This window comes from Capra hircus, chromosome 4 (assembly GCF_001704415.2).
Source record: "Capra hircus breed San Clemente chromosome 4, ASM170441v1, whole genome shotgun sequence".
Taxonomy (NCBI): domain Eukaryota; kingdom Metazoa; phylum Chordata; class Mammalia; order Artiodactyla; family Bovidae; genus Capra; species Capra hircus.
The window spans coordinates 6882596-6906599 of NC_030811.1; the positions used below are offsets into that span (position 1 = coordinate 6882596).

At 44.4% G+C, this 24004-nt stretch overlaps 1 pseudogene; it reads right to left on the bottom strand.

Annotated features, from left to right (window-relative positions):
* On the bottom strand, positions 15051–22858 carry LOC108635820 (annotated as a pseudogene).

Sequence of the window (24004 nt, forward strand, 5' to 3'; positions counted from 1 at the left end):
GGAGGGATTGGGGGCAGGTGGAAAAGGGGACGACAGAGGATGAGATGGCTGGATGGCATCACTGACTCAATGGACATGAATTTGAGTGAACTCTGGGAGTTGATGATGGACAGGGAGGCCTGGCATGCTGCAATTCATGGGGTCACAGAGTCGGACACGACTGAGTGACTGAACTGAAGTGAAGTGAAGTCTACTTTTATACCCAGAGTGCAAGAAGTGGGATAGCGGTCTTGCGGGTCATTTGCTGACTGGATGAATCACATATACTGGGTTTGGGGGAAAAGTAAGGCCAACGCCTTCTCCCTACGGGGTAGAAGGGGAGACAGGTTATACTGCTCAGGGGGATCCGAAATCCATTAATAGTTAAAACATGGGAGAAAGAAGGATGATAAAGGTCTGGTTTTTCTGTTCCTGCATTCCAAGACCCGCCTTGGTTTTATCTGCTCTGTTGTCCTTGGGTCACCAGAGAAAGCTCAACTTCTCTGTCCACCAATGCTGAGTCAAATCTTGGAGACAGAGTTTTGGGTAAAAAAGGGGAGTTTCATTGCTTTGCCAGGCAAAAGGGGACACAGTGGGCTCATGCCCTCAAAGCCCTCTATCCCCATTTGGGGAAGACAGTGAGAAGAGTTATTGTCCAAAGAGGGCGTGATCAGCTCTTGGACAATCTTCTGATGGGCTGGTGGTGAGGTAAGCAGGAGTCAGCATCATTGTCCTTCAGGTCCAACTGATCTAGGATCTACACGCTGTGGGCAGCATACCATGGTTAATCATTAACTTCTGCCACGAGGAGGGGTTTCAGTATCTGTAAACAAGCATAAAGGCATTATTGTGTGTATCCTTTGATGGGGAAGCAAGACCTTACCCCAAGGCTCCTCTTGACTGTTTCTCTGGTTTCCCAATTCCTTCCTTCCCTAATTAACAATTGGATGAATCTGCCCTTTGGAGCTCAGGGAAGGTCATGGAGGCTGAGTGAAGGCTGTTTCCTGTGATCAGAGAAAGAGGGGACACAAAGGCCTTGTGCCCAGGAACCCCACAGGGCCATGCATGCCTCCATGTATTCTTATGCCCCTAATTGATTGCTCTTTGTTTGCTAAAACCTCCATTATACCGTTGAATAGTTGTGGGTGGAAACACTTGCTTTCTTCCTGGAAATGTCTTCATTTGTGCATGCATGCATGTCTGCTCAGTTGAGTCAGACTCTTGAAACCCTATGGACTGCAGCCCACCAGGCCCCTCTGTCCATGGAATTTTCCAGGCAAGCACACTTGGGTGGGTTATCATTTCCTACTCCAAAGGATCTTCCAGACCCAGGAATTGAACCCACTGTGAGTGTTTCCCAATTGAGCAAGTGAGATAGTGGCTCAACTACAGCAGGGTATTACAAGTATTTGTGTGTGTGTGTGTGTAATCAAATTAAGCAAGTATCCCCCAATCACTATTTTCTTGGGGTTTTTTTATCATGAATGGCTATTGAATTTTATTAAAGACTTAAAAAATTATCTGTGAAAATAATTGAGTGAATGACATTAACAGATTTCCCAATATTCAACCAGCCTCTTTGTTTTCTATCCTTCTTGGTCATGAGGTATCACATTCTTAATGGTGGTGTTGGCACCTATTTGCTTATACATTAAGTTTTGTCTTTTGTACTTCTACTTATTTTTAATTTACCTTACTTCACTTTTTCAGTTTTTTTTTTTTAAGTGAGAATTTATTTTCTTTCTTTTGAAAGTGAAAGTAGCTCACTTGTGTCCGACTCTTTGCAACCCAATGGACTGTATTGTCCCTGGAATTGTTCAGGCCAGATTATTGAAGTGGGTAGCCTTTTCCTTCTCCAGGGCATCTTCTCAACCCAGGGATTGAACCCAGGTCTATCACATTGTAGGCAGATCCTTTCCTAGCTGAGCCACCAGGGAAGCCCTTTCTTTCTTCTATATTTTATTGAAAACGTTTTTAGTGCAATGCATTTTACTCTGATCACTTCCTCCAATGAAGCCTACAGCTTCTGATATTTAATGTTTTCATTAGTGTGATCTTTAAGAAATTCTAAAGGCTTGGTTTGTATTTTTGTTTTTAACAAGAGTTGTTTAATACAATGCGTTTCAGTTTCCAGATGGAAGCACGTTTTCCCAGAAGTAATTTCTGGTTTTATCTCATTATGATCAGAAAATATTGTTTATCATATTTTTTACTTTATGAAACTCACTGATGTTTGCTGATATTTATTAATATATGATCAATATTTGTTAATGTTCTATGTGCATCTATCTCCAAAAGGTGTTATCTCCACTATTATGCAAAAAAGAATGTATTCTCTGTAAATTCAAGAGAGCTACTTTCTTCATTATATTTATTCTTCTGTCTCCTTACTTTATTTTTTGTATACTTGATTTGTCTTTTCCGACAATGGTATATTAAAGTCATATTTTTTAGGACAGTTAATCCATATCCCCTTATCTTTTTGTAGATTTTCCTTGAAAAACACAATGCTACTTTCTTGATTTCTGGGAGAAATCTCAATAACCTCAGATATGCAGATGACACCACCCTTATGGCAGAAAGCAAAGAGGAACTAAATAGCGTCTTGATGCAAGTGAAAGAGGAGAGTGAAAAACTTGGCTTAAAACTTAACAGAAGGTGTGGAGAAACGGGAACCCTCTTACACTGTTGGTGGGAATGTATAGTACAGCCACCATGGGGACCAGCGTGAAGATTCCTTAAAAAACTGGAAATAGAACTGCCATATGACCCAGCAGTCCCACTGCTGGGCATACACACCAAGGAAAGAAGAACTGAAAGAGACACGTGTACCCCAATGTTCATCACAGCACTGTATATAATAGCCAGGACATGGAAGCAATCTAGATGTTCACTGGTGGATAAGAAAGCAGTGGTACATATACACAATGGAATATTACTCAGCCATTAAAAAGAATACATTTGAATCACTTCTACTGAGGTGGAGGAAACTGGAGCCTATTATGCAGAGTGAAGTAAGTCAGAAATAAAAACACCAATACAGTATACTAACACATATATAGGAATTTAGAAATGGTAACGATAACCCTATATGTGAGACAGCAAAAGAAACACAGATGTATAGAACGACCTTTTTGACTCTGTGGGAGAAGGCAAGGGTGGGATGATTTGAGAGAATAGCACTGAAGCATGTATATTATCATATGTGAAACAGATCACCAGTCCAGGTTTGATGCATGAGACAGGGTGCTCAGGGCTGGTGCACTGGGATGACCCTGAGGGATGGGATGGGGAGGGAAGTGGGAGGGGGGTTCAGGATGAGGAACATATGTACACCTATGGCTGATTCATGTCAATGTATGGCAAAAACCACCACAATATTGTAAAGTAATTATCCTCCAATTAAAATAAATAAATTTTTAAAAAAGAATATGAGGACCAAAAAAAATAATGGGAAAATTGAGATCATGGCATCTGGTCCCATTACTTCAAGGCAAATAGATGAGGAAACAATGGAAAGAGTGATAGACATTATTTTAGGGGGCTTCAAAATCACTGCAGATGGTGACTGCAGCCATGAAATTGAAAGATGCTGGCTCCTTGGAAGAAAAGTTATAATCAACCTAGACAGCATATTAAAAAGCAGAGACATTATTTTGCCAACAAAGGTCCATCTAGTCAAAGGTACGGTTTTTCCAGTAGTCATATACATATGTGAGATTTGGACTATAAAGAAAGCTGAGCGTAGAAGAATTGATGGTATTGAACTGTGGTGTTGGAGAAGACTCTTGAGAGTCACTTGGATTGCAAGGAGATCAAGCCAGTCAATCCTAAAGGAAATCAGTCCTGAATATTCATTGGAAGGCCTGATGCTGAAGCTGAAACTCCAATACTTTGGAGTTGATGTGAAGAACTGACTCATTGGTAAAGACCCTGTTGCTGGGAAAGACTGAAGGCAGGAGGAGAAGGAGATGACAGAGGGTGAGATGGTTGGATGGCATCACCAACTTGATGGACACGAGTTTGAGCAAACTTCAAGAGTTGGTAATGGACAGGGAAGCCTGGTGTGCTATAGTCCATGGGGTCACAAAAATCAGACATGCCTGAGCAACTGATTTGAACTGAACTTTTCTTAAGGTTTGTATTGTAGGTATAGGATTTGTGAGAAAGGGTAATGAGATGGGAAAATGTTGTTTATATTTAATTCCTCTTGAGGTAATAGTTACCTTTACAGACCTAAAGTTTTGAACAAGTGTACGGAAAGGAGTCCTCTGAGACTATAAGTCAGTCACTCCCTTTGAACCACTTAAAATCCACTGGAAACGGCCTCTGTGGCAAAATTAAACATATACTACATTTAGGGAATACAGAGAAAAGGTACATGTTCACATTGTCTATAATTTCATTGTCTTTCCTAGGTCCTATCCATTATTTCCAGAGAAAACACAGAATTAAATGTCTGCTCTCGTGTAAAAACCAGTCCAACCTGATGTGTAGACGAGCCCCTTTAGGGACTTCCCTAGTAGTCCAGTGGTTAAGACCTTGCTTTCCAATGCAGGTGGTGGGGATTTGATCCCTGGCTGGGAAACTAAAGATCCCACATGCCTTGCAGCCAAAAAACCAAAACATAGAAGAGAAACAATACTGTAACAAATTCAGTAAAAACTTAGGGGGAAAAAAAGAGAAATGGCCCCTTTAGATAGTGTTCAGTCTCCATGTAGGTGACTCAGACACTTTCTGCAACCATTGTATTTATTTCTTCCATGGACTTCAGATGCCTTACATGACACCGGTTTGTGGAGAAAGATGGAATTCTCCAGGCTTCCCAGGTGGTGCCAGTGGTAAAGAATCTGCCTGTCAATGCAGGAGATACAAATTCACTCCCTGGGTTGGGAAGATCCCCTGGAGAAGGAAATGGAAACCCACTTCAGTACTCTTGTCTGGGAAATTCCATGGACGGAGGGCTACAGTCCATAGAATCACAAAGAGTCGGACACAACTCAACACACACACATGCACATACATATGGGGTCTCCAGCCTCAGCCTCTGTCTCCCATACTTGCTGGGTGATGCCTCATGTCTGTCAAGCCTCTGAAGGCCTGCTGGTCCCCAACAAGAAAGTCCACAAGCTGGTGTAAAGGCACCAAGTGAGTTGATTTCCCACTCCAGGCACAGGAACCAGGGATCAAATTGCCAACATCTGCTGGATCATCGAAAAAGCAAGAGAGTTCCAGAAAAACATCTATTTCTGCTTTATTGACTATGCCAAAGCCTTTGACTGTGTGGATCACAAAAACTGTGGAAAATTCTGAGAGAGATGGGAATACCAGACCACCTGACCTGCCTCTTGAGAAACCTATATGCAGGTCAGGAAGCAACAGTGAGAACTGGACATGGAACAACAGACTAGTTCCAAATAGGAAAAGGAGTTTGTCAAGGCTGTATATTGTCATCCTGCTTATTTAACTTATATGCAGAGTACATCAAAAGAAATGCTGGGCTAGATGAAGCATAAGCTGGAATCAAGCTTGTCGGGAGAAATATCAATAACCTCAGATATGCGGATGACACCACCCTTATGGCAGAAAGTGAAGAGGAACTCAAAAGCCTCTTGATGAAAGTGAAAGAGGAGAGTGAAAAAGTTGGCTTAAAGCTCAACATTCAGAAAACTAAGATCATGGCATCTAGCCCCATCATTTCATGGGAAATAGATGGAGAAACAGTGGAAACAGTGTCAGACTTTATTTTTCTGGGCTCAAAAAAAACTGCAGATGGTGACTGCAGCCATGAAATTAAAAGATACTTGCTCTTTGGAAGGAAAGTTATGACCAACCTAGACAGCATATTCAAAAGCAGAGACATTACTTTGCCGACAAAGGTCCATCTAGTCAAGGTTATGGTTTTTCCAGTACTCATGCATTGATGTGAGAATTGGACTGTAAAGAAAGCTGAGCACAGAAGAATTGATGCTTTTGAACTGTAGTGTTGGAGGAGACTCTTGAGTCCCTTGGATTGCAAGAAGATCCAACCAGTCCATCCTAAAGGAATCAGTCCTGGGTGTTCACTAGAAGCACTGATGTTGAAGCTGAAAGTCCAATACTTTGGCCATCTGCTGTGAAGAGCTGAATCATTTGAAAAGACCCTGAGGCTGGGAAAGATTGAGGGCAGGAGGAAAAGGGGATGACAGAGGATGAGATGGTTGGATGGCATCACCAACTCAGTGGACATGAGTTTGGGTAAACTCTGGGAGTTGGTGATGAACATGGAGGCCTGGCAAGCTGCAGTCCATGGGGTCATAAAGAGTCAGACATGACTGAGCGACTGAACTGAAATCAACTGAAGTGAACAAAGAACAAGTACTAGAAAGTACTGAAGAGCCACCAAAGTAAATAGAAAGGGAAAGTATTTTCATCCTTGAAACAAGGACCACATAAGGGACATCCATGTCTGAAAAATTTTTTCCAGACGGCACTACCCAGAGCACAATGCAAGAAGTGACCAGAACTTTGCTATCTAATATATATACCTCTTGTTTCCTGAAGCTGGAGAGAAAAGTTGAGGACCATATGTGATTGCTTTATTCCTCTGCCTTCCTCTTTCCTTTCCCCTAGAAGAGGAGTGACTGTTCTCAACTCTAATTACCTGGACTTCTACTGTGTAAAATGTTAGTGTCTAGTGACTAAAACTTTTTTGGAAAATTGGAGAAGTGATAGGATATGGACAATCCATTGGTTGACAAGGCTGTCATCTTTTGAAAAAAATTTATTAATATTTTTTAAAATATTGCAATCTGATCATTCAGATTTTTCCATATTTTGTGAAGCATTAGCATGCAACTGAGTCACCTGGAATACTTGTTAACATACAAAGTTACTGAGTGAGCAGACCTGACAATTTGCACTCCAAACAGTTGGATGTGAATTTGAGTGAACTCCGGGAGATGGTGATGGACAGGGAGGCCTGGCGCACTGTGATTCATGGGGTCGCAAAGAGTCGGACACAACTGAGTGACTGAACTGAACTGAACTGAACAGTTCCCTGGTATTGCCAATGTGGCTGGTTCTCAACAGTGATTTGAGAGTGATTACACTGGAGCAAATACCTCGTGTTTGATCAAGAAAGGGATAGTGGCTTCAATTTTTTTCAAAGCATTTCCTCTGCTCCAAGTATTACCAGCTAGATCCAGGGTGCCAAAGACCCTTCTCCTCTTTAGGATTCTGAAGGAAAAGTATGCACACAAAGAATTGAATCTAATAAAGCAAAACACCATATTGTTACCAATATCCTAGGACTCCCTAGTAAAGTTGAAGTGGAGACATAACAGAAACCACAGTTAGGAGGCCTCCTTCTCCTGGAAATGGAAGAGAGCCCAGTCCAATTTTGTTCATTTGCTCAGTTGTGTCCAACTCTTTGCAACCCCATGGACTGTAGCACACCAGGTATCCCTGTCCATCACCAACACCCAGAGCTTGCTCAAGTTCATGTCCATTGAGTCAGGGATGCCATCCAACCATCTCATCCTCTGTCATCCACTTCTCCTCCGGCCTTAAACCTTTCCCAGTATCAGGGTCTTTTCCAATGAGTCAGTTCTTCCCATCAGGTGGCCAAAGTATTAGAGTGTCTGCTTCAGCATCAGTCCTTCCAATGAATATTCAGGACTGATTTCCTTTAGGATTGACTGGATCTCCTTGCAGTCCAAGTGACTCTCAAGAGTCTTCTCCAACATCACAGTTCAAAAGCATCAATTCTTTAGCACTCAGCTTTCTTTATAGTCCAACTCTCACATCCATACATGACTACTGGATAAACCGTAGCTTTGACTAGATGGACTGCCGGGGACCAGCCCCGGTGGATCCAGGGTGATTCGAAGGTGGGGACGGAGTCGGCGTCTTTGGAAAAATACATATTTAATCACAGATATAGAGAGATTAGAAATGGATAGTGTAGTAGGAAGATTAGTGGAGAAAAGGAGGCTGAATAACTTGGATTACGTGGAATAGCATCCATGCTGCAGGGGAATTCAGCCAGAAAAACGGGAGCAAGAAAGAAGCGACATGGGGGAATCAGTCTTTCCGGAAACTGATCCGATTTCTTTATTTTTGGGTTTGCTTATATACCTTTTGTTACACATAGGGATGAATACAGAGTCACGTGGGGGTCAGCAGTCCTGACCTTTATCAAAATCAGGTGCTTCACATAAATGTATAAAAAAGGTCTTAGGGATATTACATCATCTTCTGGCCATGAGTGAGACCTGCTGACATTTTATGATCCTTTCTTTCTGATAACCAAAAAACTTATTTCTTCCAAGGGTGTTTTTTCTTAAACCAAGCACCACCCTCCAAATAAAGTTACATTCCTATAGGATGAGGGTGTAGTGAGTTACAATCAAGAAAGGAATTTATTTAACCCAAGGTTAACATGATTAGTCTTAAAGGTTAATACTTATTTCTCCTATATGCTTAAAGGTTAATACTTATTTCTCCTATATGTTAGTTATATTCATTATAAGGGTAGGGGACATGGAGATTTAGCAGCAAACATCAGCCCAACAAATGAAAATCCTTTCACCAATGCTCCCCTTAAGATCTATTTAGTCTTAAGATATGATAAAGTTACATTCTTACATAGCAAGGACACAGTGATTTATAACAAAGTACAGTGATCTATTACAAAAGAGAAAATCCATTAACTCAAAAAGTCTAGTATTGCTAACATCAAAAACTACTATATTTCCTTTGCTATATTCCAAATACATTGATTAATATATTCCCAGGTGCCTAAGGATATAGAGGCCTGGTGGCAATCAATGACTCAACAACAAGAAAAAGTCCTATGCTAATTAAGACTCTCAAAATACTCCAAAACTCTCTGTGCTGTTTACAGTTGAGAGGTAGTAAACAATCATGTGCCTAGTGGCAGCAGTATGGATAATCCTGTCACACAAGCTAGTCTGTCAGCAGAGAGGTTTGACCTGAAACATCCTTGTCCCACCCAGAGCAGGGAATTAGTAGCAATTATTGACACAACAAATGAAGAACCCATCACCAATATAATTCCTAAGCAACCCACTATACTAATAATTTCTAACTCCCCAAAAGAATTTGCCTTTAATAAGTCTAAAACATCTCGTGCCTCTCAGATTGGGAGGCTGTAAACAATCACATGTAGCCAGACAAACCTTTACAGGTGGGCTAGATAACCTTCAGAGGAGTCCGTAAGCTGAAACACTCTTGTCACGCCCAAGAATTTTTATTGCCTTGGAGCTGCACTTTTACTCCTTCTCCGGGAGAAACGGTTATGGGGGAGAGCCCCCCGTAAAGTCAGAGGTGTAGGTGAGAGCATAAAACAGACTCTGGCTTTGGGGTTAGATGCTCGGGAACAGGGGGTTTCCTGAGGCTTGATCACGCCTTTGCGTATGCCAAGCCTCCTTCCTCATGACCTTTGCCATGGGCGGAATTCCTCACGCTGGCCCCCGGCAATGGACCTTTGTCAGCAAAGTAATATCTCTGCTTTTTAATATGCTGTCTAGGTTACTTTGCCGACTAAGGTCCATCTAGTCAAGGCTATGGTTTTTCCAGTGGTCATGTATGGACGTGAGAGTTGGACTGTGAAGAAGGCTGAGTGCCGAAGAATTGATGGTTTTCAACTGTGTTGTTGGAGAAGACTCTTGAGAGTCCCTTGGACTGCAAGGAGATCCAACCAGTCCATTCTGAAGGAGATCAGCCCTGGGATTTCTTTGGAAGGAATGATGCTAAAACTGAAGCTCCAGTACTTTGGCCACCTCATGTGAAGAGTTGACTCATTGAAAAAGATTTTGATGCTGGGAGTGATTGGGGGCAGGAGGAGAAGGGAACGACAGAGGATGAGATGGCTGGATGGCATCACTGACTCGATGGACGTGAATCTGAGTGAACTCTGGGAGTTGGTGATGGACAGGGAGGCCTGGCGTGCTGCGATTCATGGGGTCGCAAAGAGTTGGACACGACTGAGCGACTGAACTGAACTGAACTGAACTGAGGTTGGTTATAGCTTTTCTTCCAAGGCCCAAGCGTCTTTTAATTTCATGGCTTCAGGCACCATCTGCAGTAATTTTGGAGCCCAGAAAAATAAAAGTATCTCGCTGTTTCCCCATCTATTTTCCATGAAGTGATGGGACTGGGTACCATGATCTTCGTTTTTTGAATGTTGAGTTTAAACCAGTTTTTTCACTTTCTTTTACTTTCATCAAGAGGCTCTTTAGTTTCTCTTCACTTTCTGCTCTAAGGGTGGAGTCATCTGCATATCTGAGGTTATTGATATTTCTCCCGGCAATCTTGAAGCAACAGTTAGAACTGGATATGGAACAACAGACTTATTCCAAATTTGGAAAGGAGTACGTCAAGGCTGTATATTGTCACCCTGCTTATTTAACTTATATGCAGGGTACATCATGTGAAATGCTGTGCGACTAAGCACACCTAAAAGAAGAGCTTGTTGATGCAATCAGGCAAGAACTGAGCAAGTCAAATACTGCATAGAGAAGCAAACAAAGGAGAGACAGGACTTTCATCTGGAGAGAGAAAAAAAGAAAAAAAAAACCTACGAAGAACGACTGATAACAACAATAAGACCCTTACATTTTGTGAGCTGTAAGAAGAAAATGGAGACACGCAGTTGGAAGGAGGGGAAAACCAACGTACTTTGAAAGCCTTCAAACATTACTACTCTGGGGATAAGCTATTTCCCTCCCAGTTTGCTGCTTTTTTCTGACTTTTAAAGCAGGATGAAGGAGAGTTGTATAGGAGTTCCTGTATCAGTTAAGCAGAAAATACTAAACCCATCAGGCAAGATCACCGTGCATTGAAAATATTTTCAAGTCAAGAGAAAATCACACATTTCCATCCATTGCTAAAATAAAGAGGAGAAAGGCTTAAAAAATCAAGACACACACAAAGTGTTACATCGATCTTGTCTAAAGTCACACTTCTCATGTAGCTCTAAAGAAAAAGACTTGCAATTTTTAAAACTTTAACTCCATTGATCTTTGATATTATTGTAAAGGTCTTCTCTGGGCAATTATTTGGTAAAAGGTCTTTCATGTTTTGTATACATTAGCATTTTTAGTTTTTTCTTTAAACATTTGCAAGAAAACTTTGCATAACCAAAGTAATAATATTTTTCATCATCTCTCCAATTGAAATTCTTTTTTATTCGCCCAATAATCCAAGCTGTTTTATAGCTGGCCCAAGTTCCAAGTCCTGAGTCTGTTAAAAGCAGTCCAGAATGTTTTTTGTTGGCCATTCAATTCTGGCTTCCGTTACTAGTTTTGTCAAGTCTGTTTTTGATGGCTAAGAGGAAACCTTTTATCAAACCCTGTATATATTTACTGAAAAGATCTCTAACACCTTTTTTTTGTTTCTTTTTTCTTGGTTTCACTTCACTGCAGCACACTGCAATTACCATTCATCGTGAATGTTGTAAAACATCTTCCCGGCTCTTTTTCTCTCTCCTGTTCCAGTTTAGTACCTGCTTTGTCATCTCCATTCATTCTATCATGCCTTCATTTTGAAGCTTAAATTTTCTCCATGCTTACTTTTAACTAAAACTTAATTGGAATCTATTATAAGTAAAATAATCATCAGGATTTAAATTTAATAACCAACTAAATGTAGCTCTGTATCACTGTAACCCATGTTGTCTACACAAAGTGTTCATAAAAGTACCACAACACTTATTAGGAAGATTGTTCAAAGGGAAACAGTCTTCAGACATCGACTAAATTGGTGATGATGTACTTATTATGTTCTGACACTAGAAATGGTAAATGTGCCCAAGGTGTACATTGCAATACAACAATCATATGTGATACAACAGAGTGAAGTGTATTTCTGCCCAAACAACAGAACTGTGTTGAATAGTAAAAAATTTTACGGTGCTTCAGTGTTTAAAACAAATTATCATGAAATAAAAGTTCAGTTTCCCAGGTATAGCTATATTTCAAATACCCAGTAACCACATATGGCTAGTGTCTACCATACTGGATATTGCAATTTCTAGAAAATACTCAAATATTTGGAAATTAAATACATTCTCCTTAATAATCCATGAATGATAAAAGATATCACAAAGAATTTGCAAAATATCCTAAAGTGAGTGATAGTGAAAAGAGAACACACAAAGCATTATAAGATGCAGATAAACATGTGTAGAGGGAAGTTTTATAACTTTCTACTTTCCTGTTAGAAAATAAGAACTTCTAGTAGTTTACAGGATATTGTCCATAGCATGTTGTAGAGACTCGGGATATTATTATGCTCTTCTGAAGGATCCTGGGTTTGCTCCAGCAGGCACTTAAATTACTGACGATGCCTTTGTGTCAAGTTCCTCATAGCCTCTCCCTGTACTTGGTCATTCTCAGTGTCCTCCAATAGTTGTTTAAAAACTCTCATTACTTTGAATTTTCTACAGAGCATATGAAAGTTATTACAGGAAAATTCAGAGCTGGAAAACTTCCCTGAGATTTTTAGCCACTGCTTTGACCCACCAAGAAGGAAGCAGCCCGTGGACTCAATGGTCACTTCAGACTCTCCAGATCTCTCTCTTTCATGCTTTGCTCCAGTGTAGGGTTTTTTTTGAGAATAATGAATTCCAAAGGTCACTATTTTCACAGCTTTGGCCAAGACAACCCCCTCTTCTCTCCCTACCCATGACCTCATCCTCAGCACCTCTTTCTTTCTGGTACACAGACCATGGGATTTCCAGAATAAATGGACCATGCCTTCCTTGTTCTCTGATGCTCAGGGAGTGATGGTGTGAAGCAACAGCTCCCCTTCCTTCTGAAATGTTGTGGGAGGGATTTTCCTTGATTTTTAGTAATAAAGAAGAGAAAACCCCATATTCCATAAAATTTTAAGAAATTCCTTTAGAATTTTTAATGAATGATGTGTTTTGAGTGACTTGCCATTTGCCATTTAGTGACTTGACATTTTATGAGTGACAGTGCCTGTCATTTGGTCAATACTTGTATTTTTTAGGATGAGATCCATTAAGCCAACAGGGTTAAAATGAAAATACCTAAGTTAAAGATATTTATCTTCTTATCTTAAAAGAAATGCAAATGACTTTAGCTGTTAGTTTAGTGGCTATGAAGTAATGGGGCTATTCACTTAGAAACAAAGTGACTTTATTTCACTTATCCTTGAAGAATTTACAGATTCTCCCAGTTTGTTTCTTTTTTAATGTTTCAGATATTTAATGTGACTTTAAATTTTTTCTTTTTTTATTGTGTAAATTTAAGGGGTGCTGAGTGTTACTTTGGTAGACTGGTGTATCATAGTTGGTTGTCATTTTAACAATTTTTAGCACATCACATACTTATACTAAAATATTATTGTCTACATTCAATCTACTGTACTATAGACCTCTGTGGCTTTTTAGTACTTGTGACAAGTTTGCGCCTGGAACACCATCAATCTTATCCCCTGTGCCTCCACTTCTTGGTAACCACCATTCTCTTCCTTTTTTAAACAGGTTTGACTTTTTAGATTCCACATATTACACAGTACTTGTCCTTCTTTGTCTAACTTATCTTGCTTCTAATTCTCCCAAATTCAATACATAAACATAAGACAACTCTAACTGGAATAACAACAATGTTCTTTTTATAAAATCCAACAAGTAATTGTAATTCTCACACAGAAAAAGAAATGCCTGAAAATAAGAAAAGAAATACAAAACTGGTGACTGGGGAGGAAATCTGGGGTGGGGAAGGAGAGTTCACATTACAATCAAAGCCACAGGAATCAAGTCAATATTTTATTCATATAAGAGTTGAGAAGATAGAAGACAAGAAGAGAGGCAAAAATTCTCACAGAAATCATAAGGGAATATGAAAATTCACCATAGGATAACTACTGTTTCAGTTCAGCAGGAGATGATCACCTACTTAGTAAATGGTCTGGCACAAAGGCAATCTTAAGCATACTCCAATGTGTCTCTGTTCTGACTCCAGACCCTTTTAGCTAAAGACCTGCTCCAGCTTTCTCAGGGGTCCTCTGGGTGAGGACGAGATGACACCCTGAGTTGCAGGACTCTCCGAGACCTATAGGCTGCTCCTGAGGATGTTCACATGGTCTCCTGCTTCTTTCTTTGCAGCTTCCCTTTCTTCCTTCCTCCCTCCACTCTACACCCCCAAACACCTGGCTGGGGAACCTGCTTACACGCCCAAACACCCCTCGCTTTCTCCCCTCTCTCAGTGAGAAAAGGGACTGGGCTGCAGGTCAGGCAGAGGCAGGGCTGGAAGTCTCCTCTGCTCTCCATGCAGAAGGGTGGGCATCACGAGGGGTGGTCACAGGTGTGTGACCTCCCTTGTCCAAGCCTCCCTGGGAAGAGCTCCTCCGCTATCCAAGTCCACTTGGACCTCCGGGGGTCGTGTGTCCTGCAGCCAGGTCTATGCCCCATTTCCTGAGCAGACCTGGCCCCTGGATAGGCCTGCCCTGCTCCGCTCCTTCCCATGGGGCCCCTTTGCTGCGGGTGATGGCCTCTTTCAAGAGCGAATCAAGAGCAGCTCCTTGTGGCCCTCCCCCGTTTCTAGTTGCCCTCTTCTCCCCAGCCCAGAGCCTGGCCTGCCCCACTGACACAGGGCTTTAAAAGCCATCGTGCCTGCCCTCTTAAGGGGCAAGGACACAGCCCAAGAGATGCAGAGTCGCCTGGTCCACGTTCCATGCTGACCTGCTGCATCAAGTTTTAAGCCGAGACTCCAGTGGCCCGGATGCTGCCGGGTTCCAAGGCAGAAGGGAGCACAGCCCGTATCAGGAGGCTTGGCTTCTCTCAGAGTTCTGTTGCAGAGAGGGAACGCCAGCGACACGCGAGGAATGGCTGGGGGTGAAGAGCAGGAGGGCCCCTGTATTCTGGAAGGTGTGATGAAGGACCTGAGAACTCAGGAGCCCACCCACCTCCTCTCGCCTGACCAGAGGCTGCCCTGGAGACAGGAGGGGACAGGGACCCTGGGATGGAGCGGCCAAGTGAGGAGTCTGGGAGCCAGACTCTGGCCCAGGGAGGCAGGCAGGAAGCCACGGAGGCCTGTGCCTCAGATGGGCGCACTGGGCGGGAGCTGGCGTCCAGCTTGCTCGGGCTCCTTCAGGATGCAGCAAAGGCCCGCAGCCAGGCCTGGTCCCCGCGACCCTCCTCGGCGCCAGGCAGCCAGAGGCCCCAGCTCTCACGGGGCGCGGCGCGGGGCTGGGGGGCGGCCGGGGGGCTGTAGGCGTGGCCCTCGTGCTCCCACAGGACCCCTTCGACGTGCCGCATGAGCTCCCTCAGCTGGGCCTCCTGCTCGGCTCCGTCCCCCTTGTTGTTGAAGCCGCAGTGTCGCCTTGAGCAGACCACGTCCAGCTCGGCCAGCGCCCGGTTGGGTCTCCCGCAGGTACGTCTCCAGAGAGCTGCTGTCCAGGTCCTCGTTCAGCGTGAACACCAGGACTGTGTGGGCCAGGACACCGGCCCCCACACACCTCCTTGAGGCGCCTAGCCACCAGCTGGTCCTCCTCGGTGAAGCGGCCGAGCTGTGTCACCAGGAGCACCGCGTGTGGCCCCGGTGGGGAGTGGGCGCCGGCCTCGCTGCCGACCCGAGCGGTCCCCTGGGGCGCCGCCCAGCGGGACAGGATGTCGGGGGTGTTGATGACCTGCAGCTCCCTCCCCTCCTACGCGCAGCGCTCCTGCTGGAAGGCCTGGGTCACCGGGCGAGCGCTGAGCTTGCACTCGAACGCTCTCCTCCGGAGGATGCTGTTTCCTGTGGCGCTTTTCCCACTCCCGGATTTTCCCACCAGGATGAGCCTCAGCGTCTGTGGGGTCCCTTCATGCCCCGCAGCCCTGGAAGCATCAAGAGAAGGTGGGGGGCCGCTGTTAGAGCCCATCCCCCGCTTTAGCCTCCCTGGGGCCAGATGGTCCAGGTGTGGGCAGGACAAAGGAAGCCCAGCGTCTGCATCTGAGATATGCCCTAGGTTCACATGCTTTCCTTCCTTTTCTTTTTTCTGAAATTTTTTTGGGGGGAAATAAGAGAAAACACATAACATAAAATGTACTGTTTGCACCATATTTAGGTGTAGCCTTTGGTACTTTCGCATTGCTGGGCAGTAGTCACTTGAGCATCTCAAGAACTTTCTATCTTCCCGAATGACACCCTGTCCCCATTAAACACTAACTCCCCATCCTTCCTCCCCACCACCTGACGTCCACTGCTCTTTCTGTCTCCATGGAAGACTGTTTAAGGACCTCACATTACTGGAATCAGGCAATTTTTTCCCTGCTGTGTCTGGCTTATTCACTTTGCATAATGTGTTCAAGTTTCATTCATGTTGGAGCAAGTGTCAGAATTGCCTTCCTTTTTAAGGCTGAATAATATTCCACTGTATGTGTAGGTGTATATATGAATGTAGGTATATATATGAATCCATATTCAGATGTATATGGAGTTGGGGGGTTGTTTCCACTTTTTGCTATTGTGAATAGTGCTGCCATGCACCTCAGTGAACATATATTCACCATCTGTTTCAACTCTATGGGGTATGTTTCCCAGAAGTGGAATTGTGGGATCATATGGTAGATCGCCACATTTTATGCTTCTGTTTTGAAGCTTCTTCTTGGGCCACCTATTCCCACCAGGTGGGATCATTCCCTCATGAACTGGGAGCCTGAGCTTCCTCAAGCACCTCTGGTTGAAGACCCTCTCCAGGAAGATGGTGAAGTTGGAAGCACACAGCCTCTGTGTCTGTTGTCTCCCTGCTGTGATGGAACACGCCACATTACCTTCACTTTTCCCAACAAGGAGTGTTGTGAGGATGGGGTCCTTTCAGCCAGACCCCCAGCTCCACAGCACTGCTCACACTCAGGTCACAGTCCTAAGCTCCACCGGTGAAGTTTGGGCTGGAAACCCTCACCCAGGAGAATATCAGAACCATCAGCTGCAAGTAGGTGTTTCATGCCCATCTAATACTGAGGACCCTGAGAGGGTAACAGGCAGGAAGGCCAAGGGTCTCCAAACGAAGGAAATAGCCTGCAAGTGTCAGACATTTTTATCTCTCTTAAGCGGCAGGAGGAAACAAACTAGCGATATTTTTTCCTTCTCTATACAAATTTAAAAGGAGGTTTCTCTTAAAATACTGTGTTACCATAATGACACCTCCTTTCCCCTAAAGTTAACTATTCTCAAACCTAGAGATAACCAATGCCTTTTTCTTATGGAAATGTTCATCTTAAGCTATGCTAATGTACTATGCATTCACCCCAAACTCTGTCTTCAAGTTGGTTCCGCCTTTTGGCTCAGAACCTACTTGACAAACCAGTATGTTATGCTCAGATATTGTTCCTTGAATCTATGTAAATGAAACTATTTGTATGGTGATCTGCCCCTCTTCAAGATTCAAATTAATAATTTTTGGCCCAGGATGAACCATTTAGTGCCAAGATTATCCCAAAATGCATCTTATAGGTGAGGGGCCTGGTGCCATTCTGAGTTTTGAGACATTCAAATCAGATTGATTATATTATTTGCAGCCAAAGATGGAGAAGCTCTATACAGTCAACAAAAACAAGACCAGGAGCTGACTGTGGCTCAGATCATGAACTCCTTATTGCCAAATGCAGACTGAAATTGAAGAAAGTAGGGAAAACGGCTAGACCATTCAGGTATGACCTAAATCAAATCGCTTATGATTCTACAGTGGAAGTGATAAATAGATTTAAGGGCCTAGATCTGATAGATAGAGTGCCTGATGAACTATGGAATGAGGTTCATGACACTGTACAGGAGACAGCGATCAAGACCATCCCCATGGAAAAGAAATGGAAAAAAGCAAAATGGCTGCCTGGGGAAGCCTTACAAATAGCTGTGAAAAGAAGAGAAGCGAAAAGCAAAGGAGAAAAGGAAACATATAAGCATCTGAATGCAGAGTTCCAAAAGAATAGCAAGAAGAGATAAGAAAGCCTTCCTCAGCTATCAGTGTAAAAAATAGAGGAAAATAACAGAATGGGAAAGACTAGAGATCTCTTCAAGAAAATGAGAGATACCAAGGGAACATTTCATGCAAAGATGGGCTTGATAAAGGACAGAAATGTTATGACCTAACAGAAGCAGAAGATATTAAGAAGAGGTGGCAAGAATACACAGAAGAACTGTACAAAAAAGATCTTCACAACCCAGATAATCACGATGGTGTAATCAGTCACCTAGAGCCAGACATCCTGGAATGTGAAGTCAAGTGGGCCTTAGAAATCATCACTATGAACAAAGCTAGTGGAGGTGATGGAATTCCCATTGAGCTATTTCAAATCCTGAAAGACGATGCTGTGAAAGTGCTGCACTCAATATGCCAGCAAATTTGGAAAACTCAGCAGTGGCCACAGGACTGGAAAAGGTCAGTTTTCATTCCAACCCCAAAGAAAGGCAATGCCAAAGAATGCTCAAACTACCGCACAACGGCACTCATCTCACATGCTAGTAAAGTTATGCTCAAAATTCTCCAAGCCCGGCTTCAGCAATACATGAACCGTGAACTCCTTGATGTTCAAGCTGGTTTTAGAAAAGGCAGAGGAACCAGAGATTAAATTGCCAACATCCACTGGATCATGGAAAAAGCAAGAGAGTTCCAGAAAAACATCTATTTCTGCTTTATGGACTATGCCAAAGCCTTTGAGAGTGTGGATCACAATAAACTGTGGAAAATTCTGAAAGAGGTGGGAATACAAGACCACCTGACCTGCCTCTTGAGAAACCTATGTGCAGGTCAGGAAGCAACAGTTAGAACTGGACATGGAACAACAGACTGATTCCAAATAGGAAAAGGAGTACGTCAAGGCTGTATATTGTCATCCTGCTTATTTAACTTATATGCAGAGTATATCATGAGAAACGCTGGACTGGAAGAAACACAAGCTGGAATCAAGCTTGTTGAGAGAAATATCAATAACCTCAGATATGCAGATGACACCACCTTCATGGCAGAAAGTGAAGAGGAACTAAAAAACCTCTTGATGAAAATGAAAGAGGAGAGTGAAAAAGTTGGCTTAAAGCTCAACATTCAGAAAGCGAAGATTATGGCATCCGGTCCCATCCCTTCATGGGAAACAGATGGGGAAACAGTGGAAACAGTTATCTTTTGGGGCTCCAAAATCACTGCAGATGGTGACTGCAGCCATGAAATTAAAAGACGCTTACTCCCTGGAAGAAAATTTATGACCAACCTAGATAGCATATTCAAAAGCACAGACATTATTTTGCCGACTAAGTTCTGTCTAATCAAGGCTGTGGTTTTTCCAGTAGTCATCTAAGGATGTGAGAGTTGGACTGTGAAGAAGGCTGAGCGCTGAAGAATTGATGTTTTGAAATGTGGTGTTGGAGAAGACTCTTGAGAGTCCCTTGGACTGCAAGGAGATCCAACCAGTCCATTCTGAAGGAGATCAGCGCTGGGATTTCTTTGGACGGAATGATGCTAAAGCTGAAGCTCCAGTACTTTGGCCACCTCATGAGAAGAGTTGACTGATTGGAAAAGACTCTGATGCTGGGAGGGATTGGGGGCAGGAGGAGAAGGGGACGACTGAGGATGAGATGGCTGGATGGCATCACTGACTCGATGGGCATGAGTCTGAGTGAACTCCGGGAGTTGGTGGTGGACAGGGAGGCCTGGCATGCTGTGATTCATGGGCTCACAAAGAGTCCGACACGACTGTGCGACTGAACTGAACTGAACTGAACTTTCTTTCATGAACAGACTGCTAGTGACTATATAACACCTAGCTGAAGACTAGCAGGGGGTATTCTTTCTGCCTCCCTCTGATGCCTATATCAGAAGCTTTCTATATCTCCTTTATACTTTAATAAAACTTTATTACACAAAAGCTCTGAGTGATCAAATCTCGTCTCTGGCCCTGGATTGAATTCTTCTCCTCCAGGGGCCAAGAATCTTGGCGTCTTTGCGTGATTCAACAACAACCTTTCCACCCCACGTCCACATTTTAGAAATGACTGAGGCTGGAGGGCACAAAGGGAATTCCCTTCTCCTGGCCTTGCAGGTCCCAGGACCCACAGCACATAGAGAAGCACCAAACCCTAGCTAGTTTCCAGCCTGTTCCCAGGGAAGACACTGCTGTGTCTCAGTGCAGAGCCCTCAGCCTCTTGAGGCCAGGACTGGCACAGTCTTCTTCCAGCTCTCCCCAGCAGGGGTGTGTTTCTCCTGCCTTTCTGCCTTGGTAGGCTGACCCACCCACCAACTCTGACTGGAAGATATGGGCACCCTCCAGCTTCTGCAGGTGACCTGAGTGAATGACTGGGAGTTCCATACAAGCAGGGAAGGGCAACATCCATCTGTACTCTCAGATGCAAAGCTCGAGGAAGACAGTGGTACCCCGTCTGGGCAGGCTTGGAGACACTCATGCCATGCCTTTGGACTTAAAAGCCAAATACATTGAGCATGGAAGAGGAATTTTAAAGTAATACTTAACCCCAATTGCTGCAAAAAGGGTAAATCAGGTGTGAACACTGAGACTGTCACTTTCCTATGCAGCTTAATATTATGGGTTTTCCCCAATGGTTCAGGCCACTGAAGTTCTTCTAATAAAAACATAGGTGCATGGAACTGCATAATAAATTGCCAATCAATTCCTTTGTCCAGGAAAGTGATGGATTTCCAGCATTCCTAAATTCCTAAGTTCCGTCTCCTCGGGTTAGATGGAAAGTTGAGCCCATGAAAGTGAAGCCCCTGACCCTGATGAAACAGCTTTTGGTGGGAGGGAGCCCCTTAGGAAGACAGAGCCCAAACCTGAGGGCCCTTGATTGCATCCTATGTGTTCACTAGTGCTTTGCAGCCCCCGTGGTCCTGAGAGTCTCACAGCAGAGCCAGCGCGACACCCACCAGGAGCCTGGGGCGAGTCGTCTGTCACACCCACGAACACATCCTTCCTGACACTCAGTGAAGGGGCAGTGGCTGTGGTCTGTCACCCCCTTTGACCCATGGCACCATCAGGGGCCCTCTCCTTCTGTCTGGCTGCAGTGAAGGGTGGCCCAACCCAAATGCCCAGTGATGGCCACCCTGGTAGGCGAATCTCTGACAGGGGGGACTCCCGCTGCCCCTCCCAGCACGTCACCTGCCCCTCAGGCCCCGGCCCCACCTCTCTCAAGTTCATGTCTGCTAGAAAGTTGTTTTACCTCCTGACCCGTCTGGAGAAGGATCCTGAGATGCACCTTCTTCAGGTTCCTCCAGGAAAAGGATTTTGAATTCTTCTTCCTCCATCTAGAAAAAAACCATAATGTGTCTTACTGATGTTTCCTCCAAGCTTTCAGGGGCTCCTGACTTTTGCCTTTCTCTTGCCCATGGAAGCTGTTTGCATCAGTTTGTTGGCATGGGACTGGGTAGGGGGTGTCTGAGATATCCCCCTCTATCTCCTTTAGGGACCCTGTTTCCCCCTTCTTCCCCTGCACTTGTGCTCCACTTGGGGAACAGGGGGATTCTGTGATGGGGAGAAATGACCAGAGACGTGTCCTGACAGACACTGTCTCGGGAGCAGTGGCCAGTGTGCCGGGTGACGTGAGCAGGACATTGCTGGAGAGGCTGGTGAGGGGCTCATGGGGCCAGAACGATCTGTGGGGTGAGCCTGGCAGTGAGGGCCGCAGAGGCCAAGCGCTGGGTGGTGAGGAGGATGACATACACCCACAGATTCCCTCTCCACATGGGGTCCAGTCCTGCCGGGAGCCCCGGGTCCTCGTGCTCAGCTTCAGGCCACCAACTCGGGTGGTCACGCTGCCAGGGCCTCTGTGTCCCTGGAGATGTGGATGCTGAGCCCAAACTACACATTCTTGAGATCTTGTCCCCCGGAAGTTTCCAGGATATTTTACAATGTTTTCTAGAGCAATTCCCAGTCCTCTTTGCCAAGGAGGGCATGGTTGCCCACCAGGAACTTCTGTCATCCACTCTCAAGCCAAGAGAGCTGTCTGCCCAGCCCCCAGCCGCCTCACCCCAGACCCTGCCCGATGGGGCATCACCACACGTGGGCCACGTGCCAGTGTTTGCCTCCAACATGGAGCAGATCTGTCACCTTGTGAGGTTTCTCAGGAGAAGTGAGACTCACAGAGTGTCCTGCCCAAGGGTAAGCGGGGAGCACCAGGCACAGCCCAAAGGCTGCAAGGTCCTCCTGATTCCCCTGGCTCCTCCCATTGCTCCTGAAACAGGCGCACACACAGACACTCTCACAAACACACACTCACAAACATACAAACAAAAGATACACACAAACACAGCACATACACTACTTACACACATACACGTACAAAAGTACAAACATAGCACACACATACAACACACATGAACACACATTTACTCACAAACATATGAACATACATACACAGCACACAAACACAAACATAAGACACAGAGACCACTCACACACACATATTCACAACAACCCATACATAGAAACACAACACACACCATTCATGCATATGCTTACAAACATACAAACATGTATAAACATACATACAACACAAACATAACACACAGAAAACACACATATATTCATCTATACACAAATAGACACAAACAACACTCACATACACACAAACATAACACACACACATATTCATACACATATACAAACAAACATACTATGCACAGCATCCCCACAACACATTGTCAAGCATAATACACACACACACAGACTCACACACAGGCAGGGTCACCACGGCCTTGGACTTACTGCCCTGCTCTCTGTGGGGCACAAGGAATGCCCGTGTCTTGTGTCTCCTGGGGCCGTGTGCTCTCCTAAACTCTCTGTTTCTCCTTTGAGAGCTAACACACTGTAGGCTGAATGGAGATCAGTGACAGTTCCCCAGACGTACACACACATAGAGGACATGGTGGATATTTTTTTCAGTAATACATGGTCCGGAAGCTCATCTCAAGAACTGCCCTTGAGAGTGCAGCCATCAGCCGTGAGAAGAGGGAAGAGGAAGTGGGGGAGCTCTCCAGCAAGGTCCCCCAGGCAGAATGCTCTGCAGGCTGCACTTGTCTGCGGCCTTGGTGGCAACTCCCTCCAGTGTTTTCACCTGGAAAACCCCATGGACAGAGGAGCCTAGCAGGCTGCAGTCCATGGGGTCGCAGAGAGTGGGACATGACTAAGTGACTTCACTGGTAACATCAACAGGGGAAACAGGAACACGAATGTTGTTATTACTTTTATCCTGAATTAGGACAAGTGGAACTCAGAGGCTTAAACCAAAGCAGCAGATCTTTTAGAAAACATCCGGCCAGCAGAGTGCTTTTTTACTGATTTCCTCCCTTTTTGAGAATTCCCCTTCCTGCAGACATCCTCTGTCTTCTCCATCATGATGTATACTCCCTGACTCTCTTCCTCCCCCAGCTCCTCCTTCAGCTGCTCCATTGGCTCCAGGGTCACCAGTTTGCTGACCCTAGATCTTGAGACTTGTCACCTCCATAACCCCATGAGCCTCACCGGTCAATGCTTTACAATAAGTGTCTCTCTATGCTTGGGTATATCCACACACATTCTGTGCCTGAACATTCCAAGATCTGTGTCACATCAGAGTCTGGGTCTAAGGTTTGCTTTCTGTGTTTTCTCCTGCCTTTAACACATCCTGTAATGTTGCTGAAAGTCGGACATGATAATATCAGATACGAGGAATTAAGGTGAACAGGCCTGTGGTGTGAGATTTTATGTTGACCTGGCTGGGAGCTGGGCTGTGTTTAACGTTTGCTGGAGCTTCATTCTCCTCTGGTGCCCTTGTTTGTCTCCCCAGTTGTCTGTGGGTTTCCCTAAAACCCCTGCTTAAATAGAACTTGTATCTTGCTGTTCACTCGTCTTTATTCACTGTTTTCATCCTGTGTCCTGTGATGTGGGGAGGAGTGAGGAGGGAAGCATTACTTAGGGGCTGAGTCTTACTCTCTCAGTGGGTCTGTGTTCCTGAGCTGTGGGTGTCACAGTGTTTTGTTTTGTTTTGCTTTTCCTCCTCTTTTCCCCTTTAAGTGTTACTGGCCATGTCTG